Genomic DNA, 19,391 nt, shown 5'->3' with positions numbered 1-19,391 from the left:
TCGCGAGGCATGCACAGTGAAAACAGCCTATAGTGATGAAAGCAGCACTAGCAGCAGCCAAGTAGCTTCAAGCGACATAGATCCAGAGCTGTCTGCTGATGACAGCTCTGGATCTGAGCTGTCTGAGTCTGAGCTGGAGACAGACTACGAAACCTCCCCGAGTAGCTCGCCAAGAACGCAGTCTGTGAAGTCTGAAGGTTACCACCTTGCATCAGGTGATAATGTGCTTGTGTCACATGGTGACACTGATGTATCTCGCTTGGAGTGGTGCTTTGATGAAGCCCTGCCTTTTGCTAATGCCACGTGCAACAAGCCCGATGTGGTGTACTCGATACCTGCGACTGTCGCTCTCGTCACGCCTGCTGTTGCAATACTTGAATCCTATGTCCGAGGCATTCCCGTCAGCCTTATTGCAGACCCCGCTGCTACCACTTGTCATGAATGGTCAGAGCTTCATGTTGGGAAAAAGGTTGCAGCTCGTGCTGTGGGCAACATTGAAGATTCTACCCTCCTTCTGGTCATCAAGCTGCAGCCACTGTGGCGTAAAGCTGTGCCACGGGCAGTGTTGCCGGATGCTGCCACACAGACAATTTCTACGGGACCCGTACTGGCAGCTTCGCTCTTGGTGGAATGAGTGGTGTGCACTGCGTGCACACATGTATTCACTGTGGAAGATGTAATTAGTGCTCTTCATCAGGATGTGCCTCTTCGAGCCTGCTTTGGTGCCATTGAGGGTATTTTGGGGTCTGTGTTTGTTTCTCATTTTTCATATTTTTTTTCTTTCTGGAGCACTAAACGATATGCAGAAAGGGTTTAATAGAAATCTGTCTATTGTGGTTCTGTATTTTTTGTTTAAGTCATTGTCATTTTTTTAATAAATGTGGCTGTGTGTCTGGCTGCGATCCAAAACGAGCCCTTGTCTGCCTTTTTTAAAAACTGCGTTGGAACAGACCATCTGGTATGCGCAGGACATTTGCATGCATAGGGCATAGATGTTTGCATTGAGGGAGAGAGGGCAGCAGAGCACCTTATGGTTAAGGTGGAAGGAATGAATTTGGTGTAGTAATCTTTTATTACTCTTTAGGAAGCTTAGTAAGCAGCTTGTTGCAATTTAAGCGCTTAAGCTCCAGAGATGCTCTATGAACCAAGTTCCTTTAGTGCGATGCTGCTGTTAACGCCGTTAGCATCCACATGCATGTGATACGGGCCTTCATGCCTGAAGTTCTGCTTATGAAAATCCTGCCTGTAAGCACTTGAGTTTTTTGCTTTACTGTAGTGTAGCCTTAAGTGGTGGAGGGGGGGGGGGTTCTCCGGAGCAGTGTAGATGTTGCTAGAGACTCTAACATGAAGCAAACTTCCATGACTGAAAATATTGCAACTGAATGGGGTGAGCTACTGTTGCACGATGCTGTATGCGTACCGGCTGCTAACTGCATTGTTGGGTATCGGGTATCGTGACCAGTGCGAAATAGTAAATCGTAGAGCGGCCTTTGAACCAACCCTCGGGCTTGACAAGAAAGTTTGTTCTATAGACAGAAGACGTAATCGCGAGCACTTCAGCAAAAATTTTTGGTTGTGCGCAAGTTGTGAATTTCACAAGCATAATTCGAAGCTCTTTTCAAAATACCATTGTGGCCGTTTGTGAATGAAGGTGGTGGGCAGCCACCGAAGCAATTGTACAGATTCCCATGAGAGCTGTCACTGGCTGATTCGTTGGCAGGAAAAGGGCACACTACTTGGAACTGTGCCTTCCTCCTGTTACAGTGTATATATAATAATGATGAGAACCTGTGGAAAGTGTTGTCGAGGAAGTATAGGGGATGTTAGTAATATTTTAATGAAATTGTGAAAAAACGAAGGTGAAAAATATTGGCAGTGACCAAACCTGTGACCTTCAAATACGTGCAATTCAGAGGTCCCAAATTTGGTCCGTGCCAGCAGCAAGTTATCTTTTTGTCCACAATTTTTTCTTCAGATTTATTTTTTTATAATTACTGCTAATACACATACACTATACTTTTCTTGACAAAGACAAACCAGCCCTTAAATTTACTTTCCTTGTGTATGTTAATTGGTACGGGTAAGACAGTACACTATATGTTAATGTGCATTTTTTGATTTTAGGACTATGATTATATTTTAGAACTGGGCACACTTGAATAAACTTTGTGTGGTCAATAGGAATACAATGCAATGCCATGAAATATCGAGTCCCTGTGCTTCCTTGTAATGAAGGATGGTAAACATAGACTGGAAAAGTAAACGTTGCACTCGTAATGCATTTACTTGTGGTTGGGCCTCCAAAACAATTTCTGTGCCTTGTTTTTGGGAGTTAAATGTCTCTGAAGGTATTTTTGATACATTGAGCAAATGGGGTTGAGGTTGATGTCCTATTAAAAGCCTAAGCTATGTATGTTAATGTACGCCTTTGTAGATATATACTTGTGCGAGTGTTCAGTGGTGTTGGAGGTGGGTCTTCGAAGAAATCTGTATAGAAAATTTGGTTGCCGTCTTGAGAGTATCTGAATGTGGGCTCAGTGATTGTCCGTACTACGCTGCAGAATTCACATTCAGAGATATGAAAATCTTCTATTTTGGAGATTTTTCCATGCAAATGCTGACGAAATTCCCAGCATATTTCCCTGCTCAAAAGCACTAATTTCCCCCTCCATCCACGCACACGCAGTCTTTAATTACACGTGTCTAACGTACTAGCGACTTTTTAAATCGTGACTAACCCCTCCACTGCTGCACAACAAAAGCACGACTTTAATTATTCATATACTCTTAATACACTGCACATTGTGGCCTTCAAGTCTAACACTACTAGTGAGATAGACATTGCTACACGTAAATTTCAGAAACAAATCTCAAAAGCTTAGCTTGCCTGGTGCATGCATTAGAACGGAATACAGCAGACGACGGCGCACTGTGACCAATAGTTATCAGTCGTCATAGAAGAATTTAACCATTACGGAAATTCCCTGCAATATCACAAGGATTCCCTTTTTTCTTTTGGCTCAAAATGACAGGTAAAAATTCCCTGAAAAAAAGAAAATTCCTTGCACGGAACATCACTGTGTGGGCCTTAAGCTTGCATTCGGTGTGGTGCCTGGTTAAAAAAAAAAGAAAACAAGAAAAAGGGTAAATGTTTAGGTGCAGCATTTCCAAATTACTTAGAAGTATAAGTTGTGGCTTAGCCCAGAAATGCAATGGGCATAGCTGTAACGGGTAAGCAAAGTTAAAAGTTAGTTGGCTAATTTTGGTTCTTGAAGGCTTGATTCTTGGCTTTGTATAGATAGATTCCTCAATGTCGATAAAAAAATGAATCTACATTAGATAAAATAGGTGCACGGGTACTGTGGAAAAAACAACAACATAAACGATTGAGTAGGATAATTATTAATCTTTCTCGAGCTTAGCTCCAACAACCAATACTAAGTGTCAAATGTGTTTTCGTACTCCATGTATGCCATACAATACATGTCTTTTTTTACAATACAGATTTTTTATAACCCGTATTCACACACAGAGCCTTGTGCTGAGGCTGAAATAGCTTGGCGGAAATAAAGTTGCAATAAAGTAATGAACAAAACCTTGTTAATTTTCAGTTGTTTATGAGAAGTTTGTATTAAAAAAATTGCTAGATGTGATAGTGTATTGCATACACCTTTTTTAGAAATCCAAAGGTGCACATATAAATTTCTAGATATTTATATTCAGTTGTGTGTATTGAAAAGCACACAAAGTAAATTTATTGTAATGTGCTTTTCAAAAAAAAAAAGAAATTTAGTCAGCTTTGCACTAGTGATGGCAAGCCCAAAATAAGTGCTGAGCCAGGTGGCCTTCTTTGTTGCTCTTTATTTTGCCACTTTTTTTCTCTTCTTTTTTATTTATATTTGGCAAAATACGAAAAGGTAGGCTACGTCGTAGAGTTTCCTAAAATGTATATTAGGAAACTGTATGGGCTACGTTAGAGCCGGCAGCCCCAACATTATGACAGTATTGAACAAGATAAACACACAAGAAAAATATAGAACAAAAGAAAAAAAGAACTAATCAGAGGCACTATATATGTATATATGTACATAGTATATACTCTATAGTGCTTATGATGGATGAATGAGCACAGTATGTGTAGGCAAAGTCTAGTTAATATACTAGGATCACATTGCAGATAGAGTCCCTACAAATAGTGGCAATGTATAATATGAACTAAAGACAGATAATTATACTTGTGTCTAATTAAAAAAATCACCTCTCTCCATGCTTGCTTTATCTTCTTTGTCTCTGTTTATTTTTATTTCCTTCTTTCTCTTCCTACTTCTTCCTTCCTTGTGCTCCCCACCCCCGCTCTGTCTCTCTCTCCCTATGTTTCTCAAGGAGCGTGCGATAGGGGGGTTTGTTGGTAAGACATGGGAAAACATTAAACCACGCCTAGACCCACGACACTAGGATTAGGAAGGAAATGGATAGGACCAGCACAGCCTGCGCTAGTCCCGTTCACATGCTTCTTGTGCCGTAGTTTTATGCTTTCAATATACCATTCGTACTTTCCTTTTGCCTTCTGTCTCTTTCTCTCTCTTTACCCATTCTTTCACCCATCAGCATTAGCCACTCGATGCCGGACAAATGGACGCACGTGATCCGGGAGTGAAGCAGAAAATGAAGAAGAGGGCGCGTAAAAAAAAAAGAAAGAAAATAGCGCGTGTCACTTTATGATGATGACAGTTCGTGGTTTATATATAAACAACGGCTGCCATAAATAGCTCCGCTTTTGATTGATTGATTGATTGATTGACCCTTTTAACCTGGCGTAACTTACCATGGGGGATCGACCGTGAAACGAGTGGTGCCTTGCTATAGAAAACAAATTTGTTGGTAATACTTACTCACTTGAAGATTAGCGCCCCTGTCGTCTGGTCTTCTCTTTTGTCCTTTTGTGTGGCCGGTTGTGAAAGTGGTCGTGGAAAGTGATACCACGCTCTGTGCGCTTGCTAGCTTGCGCTTGCTAGCCGTACCCTGGCTTCGCCACTGATAAGAGGGTTACCTTCATATTCCCTCGTCTGAGTGAATCCAAAGGCGCTGAATTCTGTTTATTTAGTTTAGCTATTTCAACATTAATAATGCCAGAAATGGAAAATCCATAACTTTGCAAACACTTCACCAGCTGAATATCCGAAACTGTATTATCCGAAAGAGCTAGCAATAGCATAGGCAGAAATATTTTTTGGAGGGGTGCAAAGTTAGTTGGCTAATTGTGGTTCTTGAAGTCTTGGCTTTGCATAGATAAATTCCTCATTGTCGATGAATATATATATATATATATATATATATATATATATATATATATATATATATATATATATATATATATATATATATATATATATATATATATGGTGGGAGTAATAATTCAATGGGCCAGTTAGTCTTCGTGAAGGTGTGGGATATGGCACAACGGGAGCGTTGTCAACAAGGATAAATATTGCCACGTTCCATTTCCCAAGTTTTTGTTGTCGTCCCAAAACCCCACACGATTCTCAGCGCAAACCGTGCCTGCAGCTTTCCAGAAGGTTCCGGACTGTAGTAGATCATTTCGATAAGATCACGCCCACTGTGCGAACGGTACAGATTGTTCTGGAACTTACGCCACCGCCAGCGATAACGCTAGAACATTCGACAGCAAGAGTATAAATGCCGACGCGCGTCGCCGCTTGTCAGTTGTTGATCGAAGGCCGACGCTCCGTTCGCCGCTATCAGTCCGAGACTGCTATCTGTGCAAGACTACTTCTGTAATTGGACTTTCCGTTTACCGGGCACAGGTTCGCCCAAATAAACAGTTAAATCACAACACGAAGTCTCCTGTATTCGGCCACGTCACGACCCCGTGACATCTGGTGGAGGTGCGGGGTACGTTCATGTACCGGACGCCCCCGTTAAGCCGTGAACCCAGCCCACGTTGCGGAGAAGACACCGATGCCAACCAAGAGCAGCGAAAAAGCCGCCGACAGCAAGGTCTCCCACCGGAGTACGGGCTTCTACAAGACAAGGCGCGGAAGGCCAAGGCCATGACCTCTACTGCAGCGACAATGACAACCGGAGCGTCTCAGCCCGCGATCGTCATTCATCAACCCAGGGAACCACCAACGTTTCATGGGTCATTGTTTGAAGACCCGGAAACCTGGCTAGAAACATACGACCGTGCGGCCGGCCTCAACCACTGGGACAACGAAGAAAAGCTCCGCCGTGTGTACTTCTACCTGGAAGACACCGCAAGGACCTGGCTAGAGAATCGTGAGTCCACGCTCCTAACGTGGGATGTCTTCTGCGGCGCATTTCTGCAAACGTTCGCGAGCGTCGCTCGCAAAGAGAGGGCCGCTGCTCTACTAGAGACCCGGGTTCAGCTACCAAATGAGAAAGTTGGAATTTTCACAGAGGAGATGACCCGCCTATTTCGTCACGCTGACCCAGACATGCCTGAGGAGAAGAAAGTTCGTTTCCTCATTGCGAGGGGTCAAACAGGAGTTCTTCGCGGGACTAATGAGGAATTCACCGAACACCGTTCAAGAATTTGTATCCGAGGCGACCACCATCGAAAAAACTCTTGACATGCGCACCAGACAGTATAATCGTCGCCTGACTCCAGAATGCGCTGCTGCTCAAACTAGTGACTCCGCAAACCTGCGTGAAACGATCCGAGCGATCGTACGGGAAGAGCTGCGCAAACTGTTGCCTTCGGCGCACCCTCAAGTGGATTCTATCGCCGACATTGTGCGAGAAGAAGTTCGGCAATCACTTCAAATTCCCCAAACACCGCTGCCCGAGCCAGAAACTATGAGCTACGCCACTGCAGTGCGTCACAACGCTCCTCCCCGTCAACGCCACAACGCGGCCCCGTCGCACTTCCGTCGCCATACACCACCGCCGCCACCACCCCCACCGACGACCTACCGTTCACCAGCGGGCCAGCGCAGTGCGCCGAGGAAAACCGACGTTTAGCGCACCCCTGACCACTGCCCACTGTGGTACCACTGCGGCGAGGCCGGGCACACTTACCGCCGTTGCCAGTACCGACAGATGGGACTGCGTGGCTTCGCCGTCGATGCACCACGTCCGCAGCCAGGGGAACGGCCACGTGACATCGCCGACTACCTGACAGGAACTCAATGAACACCCCGAAGTCCTTCCCGTTCGCCGTCGCCCAGCCGCCGCATGTCACCGCACCCCCGGCAGTACTCCGGCCCAACGCGGGGCCGGTCTCCTAGCCCGTATCCGGGAAACTAAGGGCAGCAACCGGTGGAGGTGCGGTTGCTGTGCGACGAACTACCGAAGATCCTCCGACGATGACGACGCCGCGACGGAGCTTTCCGAACACAACGCCAACCAGGCAAAGTCCTGACGGCGAAAGCTCACTTACCGAAGGTGGCCTGACGACGCAACATGGAAGCAGCGGAACAAGCCGACGCAGCCGCGACCCGACGCCACGCCCTAACTGTAATGCGAGACGGCAAACTAGCGACATCGACGTTCTTATCGATGGCCAGTGTGACCGCTCTCGTCGATACTGGAGCCGACTATTCTGTCATCAGTGGGTCGTTCGCCGCGAAGTTAAAGAAAGTTAGGACAGCTTGGAAAGGCCCTGAAATCCGCACAGCCGGAGGTCATCTCGTAACGCCTGCAGGAATCTGCACAGCGAGAGTCACCATTAACGGCCGTATTTATCCTACAGATTTCGTAGTCCTACAGCGTTGCTCGAGAGATGTCATCCTTGGCATGGACTTCTTATGCCTCCATGGTGCTGTCATCAACCTAAAAACAAAGTCGATAACGTTATCCACAGAAGAAGCACTACCACCGCGCACGCCGTCAGGACACCATGCCTTGAATGTGCTGGAAGAACAAGTCACCATTCCGCCTCGGTCAAGCGTCATTATTTCAGTCGGCGCTCCTAAATTACCTGACTTGGAAGGCGTCGTTGAAGGCAGTCAGCATCTGTTGGTCACCCGAAATATTTGCGTCGCAAGAGGAATTGCAGAGCTGCGGGGAGGCAAAGCAACGGTTATGCTCACGAATTTCAGCAATGAGTACAAACATGTGAACAAAGGAACAACGGTCGCATACATCGAAAAAATTGTCGAAGCCACCAGTGCTTTCGCCCTCGCCGATTCTGCGGAACCTGCTCAGAGGAACCAAGCCCCTCCCATAGCTTTCGACGTCAATCCCAGACTTCCGAACGATAAGCAAGAACAGCTGAAGGCCCTGCTCCTGCAATACGAAGATTGCTTTTCGTCGTCATCGAAAATTCGGCAGACCCCAATCACGAAACATCGCATCATAACCGAAGAAAATGCCAGACCACTCCGTCAGAGTCCGTACAGGGTATCGACGCGAGAACGTGAGGCCATGAAGAGACAAGTTGATGAAATGCTGCGGGATGACATTATCCAGTCGTTCAAGAGTCCATGGGCATCCCCCGTGGTGTTAGTGAAGAAAAAGGATGGGACCCTACGTTTCTGCGTCGATTATCGCCGCCTGAACAAAATCACAAGAAAGGGCGTGTATCCTCTCCCACGAATAGCCGACGCACTTGATCGGCTCCATAACGCCAAGTACTTTTCGTCAATGGACCTCAAGACTGGCTATTGGCAAATCGAAGTCGACGAAAGAGACCGAGAGAAGACTGCGTTTATTACACCGGACGGCCTCTTCGAGTTTAAGGTGATGCCCTTCGGCCTTTGCTCAGCGCCTGCAACTTTTCAACGCGTTATGGATACAGTACTGGCAGGATTGAAGTGGCAGACTTTCCTTGTGTACTTGGACGACGTCGTCGTGTTTTCCTCGAATTTCGACGAGCATCTTCGGCGCCTTGAAGCTGTACTTCAAGCCATCAAGACGTCCGGACTCACACTGAAGCCAGAAAAGTGCAGATTTGCGCATGAGGAACTCTTGTTTCTGGGACACGTTATCAGCAAGTCTGGAGTTCGTCCCGATCCACGGAAAACAGCCGCCATCGCCGACTTTCCGCCGCCCACTGACAAGAAGGCCGTGCGCCGATTTCTGGGCCTGTGCGCCTATTATAGGTGGTTCGTGAAAAACTTCGCCCGCATCGCCGATCCTCTCACTAACCTTACCAAGGCCGACGTGGAGTTCAAGTGGGAAACGCCACAGGAACACGCTTTCCAGGAGCTTAAACATCGCCTCCAGACGCCTCCGTTACTTGCCCATTTCGACGAATTCGCCGAGACAGAAATACATACTGACAAAAGCAGCGTAGGTCTTGGCGCCGTTCTTGTGCAGAGGGCTGACGGACTTGAAAGGGTTATTAGTTACGCCAGCCGATCGCTATCCAAAGCAGAAGCAAATTATTCCACAACAGAAAAGGAGTGCCTCGCCATCATCTGGGCTACGTCGAAATTTCGCCCCTACTTCTATGGCAGGCCCTTCAAAGTTGTGAGCGACCACCACACCTTGTGTTGGCTAGCCACCTTGAAGGACCCTTCAGGTCGCCTCGCACGATGGAGCCTGAGACTTCAAGAGTATGACATTACTGTCATTTACAAGTCCGGCAAAAAGCACTCCGACGCCGACTGTCTCTCTCGTGCGCCTGTCGACCAACCGCTACCCGACGACCCGGATGACGAGTACTTCTTGGGAACGATTACTACCGACGACTTCGCTGAACGACAGCGGGCCGACCCGGAACTTAAGGCCCTAATAGAATACCTCGAAGGCAAGACTGCCGAAGTCCCGAAGGTATTCAAGCGCGCACTTGCGTCGTTCTTTCTACGAAACGGTCTTCTACAAAAGAAAAACTTTTCACCGCTTCGAGCTAAGTACCTCCTTGTGGTGCTTTCAGCTCTGCGACCAGAACTCCTGCAGGCCCTGCACGACGATCCGACGGCAGGGCACCTCGGTGTTTCTCGCACGCTCGCGAGGATACAAGAAAGGTACTACTGGCCACGTCTTACCACCGACGTCACTCGTTATGTGAGGACATGCCGGGAATGTCAGCGACGCAAGACACCGCCGACAAGGCCAGCGGGACTTCTGCAGCCAATTGATCCACCTTGCCGACCTTTCCAGCAGATTGGTATGGACCTACTGGGGCCGTTCCCGACGTCGGCTTTCGGAAACAAGTGGATCGTGGTAGCTGCCGACTACCTCACCCACTACGCCGAGACAAAAGCCCTGCCAAAAGGCAGTGCATCCGAGGTAGCTAAGTTCTTCGTCGAAAATATCGTCCTACGTCATGGCGCCCCGGAGGTCCTTATCACCGACAGAGGAACGGCATTCGCTGCCGACTTAACTCAAGCGATCTTGGCTTACAGCCAAACAAACCACCGCCGGACGGCAGCGTACCACCCACAGACCAACGGCCTCACCGAGCGGCTTAACAAGACGATCGCCGACATGCTGTCAATGTACGTCGATGTCGAACACAAGACGTGGGACGCCATTATTCCGTATGTGACCTTCGCATACAACACGGCGGTGCAGGAGACGACGCAGATATCTCCATACAAATTGGTCTACGGAAGGAGCCCGGCAACGACGCTCGATGCCATGTTACCCAACGTCACCGACGAAGAAAACCTCGATGTGAGCGAGTACCTTCAACGCGCCGAAGAAGCCCGACAACTTGCGCGTCTCCATATCAAGAATCAACAGACGACCGACAGCCACCGTTACAACCTTCGACGACGCTTCGTGGAATACCAGCCCGGTGAACGTGTTTGAGTGTGGACGCCGATACGCCGACGTGGACTAAGTGAAAAGCTTCTGCGACGGTACTTCGGACCGCACAGGGTGGTTCGACGTCTCGGCCCACTTGATTACGAGGTTGTTCCCGACGGCATCACGAACTCTCAACGACGCCGATCGTGACCTGAAGTCGTACATGTCGCGCGCCTCAAGCCGTTTCATGCGCGTTAACAAACTGAAACAGTGTTTTGTATTATTGTTGTATCGCAATTTATTCATTGTACTTTCTTGCATTATTATTGTACCTTCATCTTTAGTTAAAGCATCGGGACGATGTCTTTTTTCAGAGGGGGGCAATGCCACGTTCCATTTCCCAAGTTTTTGTTGTCGTCCCAAAACACCACACGATTCTCAGCGCAAACCGCGCCTGCAGTTTTCGAGAAGGTTCCGGACTGTAGTAGATCATTTCGATAAGATCACGCCCACTGTGCGAACGGTACAGATTGTTCTGGAACCTACGCCACCGCCAGAGATAACGCTAGAACATTCGACAGCAAAAGTATAAATGCCGACGCGCTTCGCCGCTTGTCAGTTGTTGATCGAAGGCCGACGCTCCGTTCGCCGCTATCAGTCCAAGACTGCTATCTGTGCAAGACTACTGCTGTAATTGGACTTTCCGTTTACCGGGCACAGGTTCGCCCAAATAAACAGTTAAATCACAACACGAAGTCTCCTGTCTTCGGCCACGTCACGACTCCGTGACAATATATTTATTTCCCAACAGTTTCGGGAGGGGTCCTCCCTTCATCAGGGGATGAGTTATACTGACATGAACTTCCAAACTTCGTTGCTGCCGCGTCCCTCTCGCCTTGAAAGATGTTTGCGAGAGTGAGAGGGAGCTAAAAAAAGGAAAGGAAAAAAAGCAAAAAAGGGGGAAGAAAAAAGACGAAAAAAAGTAAAAGAAAGAAAAGAAAAAAAGTAGAAAAGAGGAAGAACCACTGTCAACACTGAGAACGAAACCAACTGTCCGTGCACGTCCACATACGGTTCTTATCTCGTGCTGTTCAGTTCTCAAAGTGTGTCGGGCCACCCAAGATTGTCGCCGCGGTGGCGGGAGGGTCCGTGACAGCGTGCGTAAAGAAAGTGTTTCCCCTTAATGGGTTGGTCGGCGTGTGGCGTGCGTAAAGAAAGGGTTTCGCCTTAATGGGTCGGTCGGCTCTTTACCTTTAACCTTCGTCCGTTTCCCTTCAATGGTCGTCAAGTGGTAGGCGCACGTAAACACTTTGTATGTGCATGTGGAAAAAAGAAAAAAAGGAAGAAAAAAAAGGAAAAGGAAGGTATATGTGAATTTCACTGCTACTTCTAAATTCACTTATAAACCCAAAAAAGTGACTTGAGGGAAGGCCGCTGTGGTAGCTCAGTGGTTAGAGCATCGAACGTGTTATTCGAAGGTCGTAGGTTCGATTCCTGCTCACGGCTGGTTATTTTTTCATTCACTTTTCTTTCTTCTTATCGAAATTCTATTGGTTTTAATAACTTCCCCTGTACATTCCTTGGCATTACTGTCTGTTAGATCTCAATATTATTGTGTTAAAACACGGAAAAACAAGCCCTTAGATATACACTTCTTTCCCCCATTTCATCAAACAAGGGTCTCGTACTGGCAGACTTGGTGTCATTAGGTTGTATACGAGGCACTATTAATCAGCTGCCCACTCATAATAAGTTCACGTGCTACGTGACGCCAAACATGCGCATAGAAGAGTGTTTGCACACACGTCGCTTGGCTTACAGATGGCGCTGACTGTCACTCCTACTTCTAAATTCACATATAAACCCCAAAAAGTGGAAGGAGGGAAGGCCGCTGTGGTAGCTCAGTGGTTGGAGCATCGAACACGTTATTCGAAAATCGTCGATTCCTGCTCACGGCTGGTTATTTTTTCATCCATTTTCCTTTCTTCTTATTTACATTCTATTGGTTCTAATAACTTCCCCTGTACATTCCTTGGCATTACTATATGTTAGATCTCATTTTATATATATATATATATTGTAAAGAAGAGGAAGTACTCCGGCGCAGAGGCAGCAGCATCGAGTGTGCAGCAGCGGCTCGAGCTCGGAAATTGCGGCTGGTGCATCGCCTTCCAAGCATCAACCTTTCTGCTTAATAAATCTCCTTTATAATTGATGGAGGTGCTGGGTACCGTCCCTTACACCTTCCCGCTACCATCCTGGAACTCCGTTCTCGACGGCTACCTTCTGCTATGCCGGACGCCGATCAGCAGACGCTTCCATCTCTTCCGGCCACCTGTCCAGGCAGTGTTCCTCAGCGGGAGCCTCCAATCTTCAGTGGAACAGATGACAACGACGTTGAAGAGTGGCTCTCGACTTTCGAACGGGTGAGCGCTTTAAACAGACGGACGTACGCGGACAAGTTGACACGCGTTTCGTTCTACCTCGCGGGTGTAGCCAGCCTTTGGCTTAGAAACCACGAGGCAGACGTCCGAACGTGGCCGCAATTTAAAACGTCGATTGTAGCAGTCTTCGATCAACCTGCCGTCCGAAAACTTCGTGCCGAGCAGCGTTTACGCACACGCGCACAAGAAACGGGTGAAACCTTCACAAGTTACATAGAGGACGTCGTCGATTTGTGCAGACGCGTGAACGCCGAAATGACGGAAGCTGAAAAATGTAAGCACATCCTCAAAGGGATTGACGACGACGCTTTTCAAATGCTCTTGGCGAAAAGCCCGACCACTGTTAACGACGTAATTAACCTCTGCCAAAGCTACGATGAATTGCGGAAGCAGCGAGCTCTGACAAGACGTCCTCTAGCGCACGATTTGGCATCGCTGTCTAGTGTGATCAGTGGTCATGGCCACGCGTCACTAATAGCCGAAATAAAAGCATTTGTTTGCGAGGAAGTTGCACGACAGCTTTCCTTGGTGCCTTTCACACCAGAAGCTACCACAACTTTACCATCGTCTCTACGTGACGTCATTCAAGGAGAGGTCGCCGAGGCCTTACCAGCTGCTCGCGAGCCTAATCTTGTGGCTGCTCCTCTCACCTACGCCGCGGCTGCAGCCATGCCAACTCGCAAGGCGCCTGCGCCTCCGTTCCAGCCTCGCGCGAGCTATCCCCCAGCTCCAGTTCACTGGACCAGCACTAACACCGCCAACCCGTGGCGCACCCTCGATAATCGCCCGATATGTTACGCTTGTCGATACCCCGGACACGTCGCAAGGTATTGCCGCGGCCGGACGCATATCACCGATGAAAACCGCCGTGAGCCTTTCTTCCCGCTTGACTCCAACGCGCGATACGGTTCCTCCACTCCAATGCCAGCCCGCTACCAGGACGACCACCGCCCTCGGCCGGGACGTCTGCGCTCGCCCTCTCCACGCCGCCGCACGCCTTCTCCTATGCGTCGACGGCCCGCACCTAACGAGGAGGAAAACTAGACGGCGCAGTTCCTGAGGCAAGAACTGCGCAAGTTTCGGTTTGCCCAAGTCCTCATTTGTCACCTGCCAACGTTATTGATGTGTTCGTCGAAAATATCCCTACTGTCGCTCTTGTAGATACCGGTGCAGCTGTTTCGGTTATAGATGCTGAATTTTGTCGCTCGATTCGTAAGGTTACGACGCCTTTCTCCGGATTATCGCTTCGCACAGCCAGTGCTAAACCTGTTCAACCGACCGCAGTATGTACAGCCCGCGGGACAATTCAGGACGTTCTGTATACGATAGAGTTCGTGGTTCTTTCACCATGCTCCCATAATATTATTTTGGGATGGGACTTTTTGTCGCGTCATAACGCCGTAATCGACTGTGCTAGGGCTGAGGTCGAATTTTGCTCAATGGATGACCAAGCGTCCGTCGACACCCAGTTTGCCGCTAAACTTGTCGTTAGCGATGACACCTACATCCCTCTATGCTCTTTTGCGTTCGTGCCAGTTTCATGCAGCGCCATATCCGACGGCACGGTCTTCTTCACACCATCTCCAATATTCGTCGCCCGAAGAGCCCTCCCCCTGCCTTTTGCTGCTCTCGATCTTGTAGAAGGCTCAACCACAATGCCAATGATTATAAAGGAGATTTATTAAGCAGAAAGGTTGATGCTTGGAAGGCTTGGAAGGCGATGCACCAGCCGCAATTTCCGAGCTCGAGCCGCTGCTGCACACTCGATGCTGCTGCCTCTGCGCCGGAGTACTTCCTCTTCTTTACTATATATATATATATATATATATATATATATATATATATATATATATATATATATATATATATCACAATCACAATATTCACAGCGTTTCACAATATATCACAATATATCACAATATTCACAGCGTTTGACCTTCTTCTTCTTCATCTGTATATATTATCATCACGAAAAACGTCGTCTTCGTTCGAAGCGTTAATCAGGCGATTTGGCCTAATAAACGCCGTCGAGACCCCAACGTTGCTACTGTCTTACAGAGTGGTGGAGCCTGCTTCGATCCCCAAGTCCTCTCCGACGCCACATTCTTTTGGAGCTTCGTTCGGGTCGCCGCCTGCTCCCCCGTACGCTGTCATGGCTCAAGAACCGCTGCGCGGAACATCCAGCATCCCTGTCCAACACACCATTCCTGCGTGGTACGTCACCGCCCTGCAGATCGACCCACCTCTCTTCTCTGGTCTTCCACGCGACGACGTCTAGATATGGCTGAAAGAATACGACATGACCAGTGTTTATAACCAATGGGATGAGCCTCAAAAACTTCGCCACGTCGCCTTCTATCTGTCCGATGTCGCGAAGACGTGTTTTTTTACCCATGAGAGCAGCTTCCCGGATTGGCCTACTTTTGCTTAACAAGTTCGTAGGATTTTTGGGAAACCGAACATCCATTCCGAACTGTCGAAACGAAAGCTCGATGGGCGTGCCCAACATCCCGGGGAGACGTACACTTCGTACATTGAAGACGTCCTTGCCCTTTGCCACCACGTGAACTCGGCGATGACAGAAGCTGATCGTGTTCGCCACATCATCAAAGGGATAGGCCATGTCGCGTTTAATGCTCTGGCTGTTAAAAACACCACCACCGTTGAGAAAGTCATCACCACATGTCAACATCTTGATGAACTCCAAGCCATTCGATTGCACCCAGACGCCAGTGACAGCCGGCCTTCCTCGGATGCGGTTTTGCGCGCGCTGGTTCGCACTCTGATTCGCGAGGAACTTCAAGCGCAATGGTTGTCATGTGCACCTGCCCCTCGGCCCCACTCTCCATCTGCTGGTCTGCGCGACATCATTAAAAAGAGCTCTCATCCATGGTTGGCGCTCTCTCATCGAACACTCCGACGCCACCAACGCCAACCATGACTTATGCGCAAGTCGCTGCCATGCCACCTGCCTTTGTTCAGCACGCGCGTGCTGTTACTGCGCAGTCCAACGTAGCAGCATTTGCACCACACTCGCCTGTTCCAGCGCCAGTACCAGCGCCTGTGACAGCTCGAGCACTCTACGCCCCCTGGCGCTCGCCTCGCCCAATATGTTACTATTGTGGCATTCGGGGCCACATTTCACGATTTTTCCGCGATCTCCAGCAGGACGAACGCCGTGGATACGACGTTTACGAAAGGGATTCGGCGTCATCCCCGAACTAGCGCCGCCCTACGACACGTTCCTTCTCTCCGACTTCTCCACTCGCCGCACCTCGCCCCTGCTATCCCGGACGCCGCCAGTCCCCTTCACCTCTGCGACGCTCAACATCTCCTCTGAGACCGGCTGCACCTACTTCAGACTACCACTCGGAAAACTAGCTGGTGCAGTTTTTGGAGGAAAAGCTGCATCGCTCGAACAAACACCAAGACTTCCAGAGGGCCCAGCCAAATTGTTATTAGTGTATGCTGAAGGGGTACCAGTTCAAGCATTGGTGGACACGGGTGCTGCTATTTCTGTTATTCATGCGAATTTGTGTTCTCGTCTACGCAAGGTTACCACACCTTATACTGGCACTCTCTTACGTAGGTCAAATGACACGCAGGTACGGACATCAGCACAGTGCACCGTTAGAGTTTTCATTGATGGGATCCGGCATCATATTCAGTTCACCGTGTTGGCTTGTGCTTTTATGCTTATTTTAGGATGAGACTTTCTTTCTGATGCTACTGCTTCTATCTCTGGTCGACAACGACTCATACATATGCGAGAGACGGATGATGTCTCCCCGAAATCATCACGTAACCGGCTACGAACAGCCAATCCTTGTGCCACCTAACCACGAGCAGCATATCACTGTCAAGTCGGACTCCATTGACCATGGAGACGTCCTAGTCACTCCATCAGCCCGTTGTCTATCAAGAGGGACTGCACTTTCATCGAATCTTGTCCGCTTCTCCAACGACACCGCTTTTCTCGCTGTACTGAATATCACCAATGAGCCGATTCTGCTTACCAAGGGCACTGTTGTAGTTTCCAGCGTGGACACACAACCTATCTCAGTAGTGGCTTCGGATACCAGTAGTGTGGAATCACGTTCAATACCAACAGATGCTCTCGTCAATGCCATCAGCACGGATCTCACTCCCCCGCAAGCAGACGAACTACTGGCATTGTTGTCTAAGCATAAATCTTTCGATGTACATCCCACTGCTCTAAGCCAGACTTTTGCTGTGGCTCATCGCATACACACTGACCGAACTTCTCCACCGTCGACCATACCGTGTCTCTTCCAGCAAACGTGAGATAATCGACAAACACGTTGCTGATATGCTCAGGCAAAACATCATCCGCCCCTCCTCAAGCCCTTGGTCGTCACCTGTCATTCTCGTGCGAAAAAAAAGACGGCTTGGTGCGATTCTGCGTTGACTACCGCGCATTAAACAAAGTAACAAGAAAAGACGAACAACTCTTGCCTCGCATTGATGATGCCTTAGATTCCTTACAAGGAGCGGAATATTTTTTGAGCCTGGACCTGTGCTCCGGTTATTGGCAAATTCCAATGCACGAGAATGACAAGGAAAAAATTGCCTTTGCCACACCTGACGGACTTTACAAATTTAACGTCATGTCTTTCGGCCTCTGCAATGCCCCAGCAACGTTTAAACGAATGATACACACTGTATTGCGGGACCTTAAGTGGAAAACATGCTTATGTTACCTTGACGACATTTTCTTCAACATTCTAACAGCACTTGCAGCGCCTAGATAAAGTTCTAACGTGTCTCGCAGCTGCTGGTCTTCAGCTCAACTCCGAAAACGTGTCACGTTGAAAGCAAAAGCATGAACGTACCGGACATCTCGTCAGCAAAGATGGGATCCGGCCTGATTCCGACAAGATTACCGCCGTTCTTCACTTCCCGGTGCCTCAACGCGCCAAAGAGCTCCGAAGCTTTCTTGGCCTTGCGTCGTACTTCCGGCGCTTTATACGAGACTTCGCCACCATTGCTGCGCCACTTCACCAACTCTTTTCTTCGGGAGCGTCATACGTACGGTCGGACGAATGCCAAATGGCTTTCGACACCTTGCCACGTGCCCTCACGTCTGAGCCAGTGCTTTGTAATTTTGATAACGCCGCACCCACTCTACTCCATACTGATGCCAGTGGACACGGACTCGGCGCTGTGCTTTTGCGACGAACAGAGCGTTATGGCGAACGTGTGATCACATACGCTAGTCGCACCCTCACAGCAGCAGAGAAAAACTGCACCATCACCGAGCAGGAGTGTCTCACTGTTGTCTGGGCCATCCAGATGTTTCGACCATATCTTCACGGCCGCCACTTTACCATCGTCACTGACCAAGCTTTGTGCTGGTTGTCCACGTTGAAGTATTTGTCTGGGCGTCTCGATCGCTGGATATTTCGTCTCCAAGAATACGAGTTGACGTTACCTACAAATCGGGCAAGAAACACAACGATGACAAAGCCCTTAGCCGCTGTCCTTTACCATCCTCATCAGGCACTCCAGGTCTATCAACAACTGTGAGTGAACCCATCAAAGCGTCTCCGTCAGTTCATTCACTCGCCGCTGTCGACTATCTGCCTTCGGCAACAAGGCGTTTGCATCCCACCAATGCAGCGACACTTACTGTCGCTCTATAATGCAGCGCCTTCAAGGCTACTCTCGTCCTCCCAACGCCCGCGCCTATCGACAGCTGTGGAACTTCAAGACTGAAAACTCAATCTTTTGCCGCTTTGTATTCCACACCGAAGGACAGCGCTAGGTTCCTGTCGCTCCTCGTTCCCTAAGGGCGCAGATTTTGGAGGCGTTTCATGATGACCCCAAGGTTGGTCATCTTGGCTTTCAAAAAAAAAACCCTATGAACACATCCGCAGTCGTTTTGCCTGGCCTGGGCTTTTCACCTGCGTACCGGGACATGTTGCGTCATGCTCGCTCTGCCCACGCCGCAAGCGACCCACTTCCTCCCCGGCCGGTCTCCTACAATCTCTCCCGTGTACTTACGCTCCCTTCGATGTCATTGGTATCGACCTCTACGGACCACTACCAAATCAGCTAGCGGCAAGCGCTGGATTGTCACAGCAGTCGACCACTTAACGAGGTACGCCGAAACAGCTGCACTTCCTCAGGATCGGCAGAAGACATTACCACATTTTTTCCGGAGGCAGCCTTTCCGAGACATATGTGGTGCACCACGCATCCTATTGAGCAACCGTGGCAAGGCGTTTCTCTCGAGACTACTCGAACAAG

The 19,391-nt window shown here is 48.8% G+C and overlaps 1 non-coding gene across 1 annotated transcript; it reads left to right on the top strand.

Annotated features, from left to right (window-relative positions):
- The first annotated feature begins 12,110 nt into the window (after positions 1 to 12,110).
- TRNAT-UGU (transfer RNA glutamine (anticodon CUG)) lies at positions 12,111 to 12,183 on the top strand. The gene has a single exon. It is a non-coding gene; the product is annotated as a tRNA-Thr (tRNA).
- The last annotated feature ends 7,208 nt before the right edge of the window (positions 12,184 to 19,391 follow it).

The sequence above is a fragment of the Rhipicephalus microplus genome, chromosome 2 (genome assembly GCF_043290135.1).
Source record: "Rhipicephalus microplus isolate Deutch F79 chromosome 2, USDA_Rmic, whole genome shotgun sequence".
Classification (NCBI taxonomy): Eukaryota; Metazoa; Arthropoda; class Arachnida; order Ixodida; family Ixodidae; genus Rhipicephalus; species Rhipicephalus microplus.
Note: the sequence above shows the minus strand (reverse complement) of the source record. Positions and strands in the feature narration are given on the sequence as shown.